The following is a 3,886-nucleotide window of genomic DNA, read 5'->3' as shown; positions in this document are numbered from 1 at the left end:
TGTGGTATAAATCACCCTTACAACCATTTTTGCTATAAACTTGAGATCTTTCTGAGATACTATCTCACAGACTTCTTATGAATGAGGAACTCTGAAATTGTCACATTCCAATTTGTACGTCCTTAAAACTATGCTGGTTATTCAAATGGGCAGATTGTTTTTTAAATTCCTTTCTGTCTCGAGTTGTAGTTATATTGATACAGTGGCATAATTGTTGAATGATATATATTGGTTTGATTGAAATATGTTCGTAGAGGTGGTGATAGGCTTTCTGTGTCTGTCTGAGAGCAAGGACCGGTTAACGTCTTTTTCCAAGAGCAGTTTGTTGTGAAAGGTATCAGGCAAAGGAGTATGTATTGTGATGTGGTTCTCTGACTGCTTCTGTCCACATGCCAAAAGTTCCAAGGCCCTATGATAGAACAAAAACTGTAAGATTGAAGTGGTGGGTGCCGGAGGTTTAAAATGGTCATTTTAATTAAAGACAGAAAAGTGAAACGAATGACTGCAGAAGTACTGTATGTGGCCATGAACTGAGATGAAAGGATGATTTTGGAACTCTGTCTTGCAGATTACCCTCAATGCCGCAATGGAGAGGGCACTACTCTCACAGACCAGAGTGTGTAAGTTTAAGTCTATCTGAGGTGCACACCCTGAACTAATACATTTTTAATGAAACCTAATCATATTGTTTACTCTTCCTTGTAGCTTCTTGCCAGGGTGATAGTATATTGCAACAGAACCATTCCACTTCTTCACTGAAAAGAGTCATGCTGGTTACCCAAATGTGCAGCGTGTCATTTTATACAGCTTTCTTTATTGAAATTAAACTTGGACTCACTTGAAATATTCTCTTTCACAATGAATGTTTTGAGCTGCTGTGAATTTTATTTCTAGAGGTGGTGACAGGCTTTCAGGTACGTGCTTAGGTCAAGGCCCTGTTCATGTCACTTGTATAAGCTAATTCAGGGAGCAAATTAGCAAGTCAAGAAATGGGAAGTCTGAAATACTGTCAAAGCAGTTTCATTCTCTTTTCAAATAATCCAAAAATACCATTGCAGCATAAAACAGAGTATTCAATAAAAGAAGAAAGGAGGATTAACGGCAAAAAAGCACATCATAAGATATGAAACTTTGGAAATTATCTAGATATTGTTTGAAAAAACTCCTTTGATGGAAAGAAGATGAAGAACGGTGTGGGATCCTGACCTGCGCAACTGTAATTGATATGTTCCACATCCAATCATACACCTAACCCTAAACACCCAAACATATTGCAGTCAGTGACCATGTGGCCTAATGGATAAAGCATCTGACTTCATATCAGAAGATTGAGGGTTTGAGTCCCTTTGTGGTTGAATCTTTTTCTCACAGCACCCAACTTATCTTTACATACAAACTGGAAACACACTCTTACAATACTCCTTTCACTCTCACTCATTAAGAAAGCCCAATGCAAACTGCACAATCAGTCACGTTATGCCTTCAGCATTGCTACTTTTCTGTCTTTCTGCCATACCAAAGTACCTCTTCATAAATGCCACGGATATGCAATACGTATACAACAATATGACATGGCACAATCATTCTTAACAGAACTGTGGGTAGATTCAGTGCAGGGAGTGTGTGCGTGCAGAAAGCAGAAACTATGCATGCGTAGAAACTCTATGATTTTCTCCAGGAATAATGCAAATTGTCCCTCAGAAAAAGTATAGTACTAGAGAAGAATCATAAAGGATTGACACAATTGCTGCCTTTGCTGTTGCCCCAGTTGTGTAATCTGTCAAGGACTGGTCTCTTGCAGATTGTGGCACCTAGTTGCAATTGTGTGGTAAAAATCACACTTACAACCATTTTTGCTATAAACTTGAGATGTTTCTGAGATACTATCTCACAGACTTCTTATGAATGAGGAACTCTGAAATTGTCACATTCCAATTTGTACGTCCTTAAAACTATGCTGGTTATTCAAATGGGCAGATTGTTTTTTAAATTCCTTTCTGTCTCGAGTTGTAGTTATATTGATACAGAGGCATAATTGTTGAATGATATATATTGGTTTGATTGAAATATGTTCGTAGAGGTGGTGATAGGCTTTCTGTGTCTGTCTGAGAGCAAGGACCGGTTAACGTCTTTTTCCAAGAGCAATTTGTTGTGAAAGGTATCAGGCAAAGGAGTATGTATTGTGATGTGGTTCTCTAACTGCTTCTGTCCACTTGCCAAAAGTTCCAAGGCCCTATGATAGCACAAAAACGGTAAGATTGAAGTGGTGGGTGCCGGAGGTTTAAAATGGTCAGTTTAATTAAAGACAGAAAAGTGAAACGAATGACTGCAGAAATACTGTATGTGGCCATGAACTGAGATGAAAGGATGATTTTGGAACTCTGTCTTGCAGATTACCCTCAATGCCGCAATGGATAGGGCACTACTCTCACAGACCAGGGTGTGTAAGTTTAAGTCTATCTGAGGTGCACACCCTGAACTAATACATTTTTGCTGAAACCTAATCATATTGTTTACTCTTCCTCGTAGCAGCTTGCCAGGGTGATAGTATATTGCAACAGAACCATTCCACTTCTTCACTGAAAAGAGTCATGCTGGTTACCCAAATGTGCAGCGTGTCATTTTATACAGCTTTCTTTATTGAAATTAAACTTGGACTCACTTGAAATATTCTCTTTCAAAATGAATGTTTTGAGCTGCTGTGAATTTTATTTCTAGAGGTGGTGACAGGCTTTCAGGTACGTGCTTAGGTCAAGGCCCTGTTCATGTCACTTGTATAAGCTAATGCAGGGAGCAAATTAGCAAGTCAAGAAATGGGAAGTCTGAACTACTGTCAAAGCAGTTTCATTCTCTTTTCAAATAATCCAAAAATACCATTGCAGCATAAAACAGAGTAGTCAATAAAAGAAGAAAGGAGGATTAACGGCAAAAAAGCACATCATAAGATATGAAACTTTGGAAATTATCTAGATATTGTTTGAAAAAACTCCTTTGATGGAAAGAAGATGAAGAATGGGATCCTGTCCTGCGCACCTGTAATTGATATGTTCCTCATCCATTCATACCACCTAACCCTAAACACCCAAACATACTGCAGTCAATGATCATGTGGCCTAATGGATAAGGCGTCTGACTTCGGATCAGAAGATTGAGGGTTCGAGTCCCTTCATGGTTGAGTCTTTTTCTCACAGCACCCAACTTATCTTTACATACAAACTGGAAACACACTCTTACAATACTCCTTTCACTCTCACTCATTAAGAAAGCCCAATGCAAACTGCACAATCAGTCACGTTATGCCTTCAGCATGGCTACTTTTCTGTGTTTCTGCCATACCAAAGTACCTCTTCATAAATTGCCCCGATATGCAATACGTATACATCAATATGACATGGCACAATCATTCTTAACAGAACTGTGGGTAGATGCAGTGCAGGGAGTGTGTGCGTGCAGAAAGCAGAAACTATGCATGCGTAGAAACTCTATGATTTTCTCCAGGAATAATGAAAATTGTCCCTCAGAAAAAATATAGTACTGGAGAAGAATCATAAAGGATTGACACAGTTGCTGCCTTTGCTGTTGCCCCAATTGCGTAATCTGTCAAGGACTGGTCTCTTGCAGATTGAGGCACCTAATTGCAATTGTGTGGTAAAAATCACCCTTACAACCATTTTTGCTATAAACTTGAGATCTTTCTAAGATACTATCTCACCGACTTCTTATGAATGAGGAACTCTGAAATTGTCACATTCCAATTTGTACGTCCTTAAAACTCTGCTGGTTATTCAAATGGGCAGATTGTTTTTTAAATTCCTTTCTGTCTCGAGTTGTAGTTATATTGATACAGAGGCATAATTGTTGAATGATATATATTGGTTTGACTGAA

The 3,886-nt window shown here is 38.6% G+C and overlaps 1 non-coding gene across 1 annotated transcript; it reads left to right on the top strand.

Moving 5' to 3' along the window:
* Positions 1 to 3,102: 3,102 nt before the first annotated feature.
* Positions 3,103 to 3,175, top strand: TRNAR-UCG (transfer RNA arginine (anticodon UCG)). The gene has a single exon. It is a non-coding gene; the product is annotated as a tRNA-Arg (tRNA).
* Positions 3,176 to 3,886: the final 711 nt, after the last annotated feature.

Source organism: Pleurodeles waltl, chromosome 4_1, assembly GCF_031143425.1.
Source record: "Pleurodeles waltl isolate 20211129_DDA chromosome 4_1, aPleWal1.hap1.20221129, whole genome shotgun sequence".
Lineage (NCBI taxonomy): Eukaryota > Metazoa > Chordata > Amphibia > Caudata > Salamandridae > Pleurodeles > Pleurodeles waltl.
This window is presented reverse-complemented; position numbering and strand designations above follow the sequence as displayed.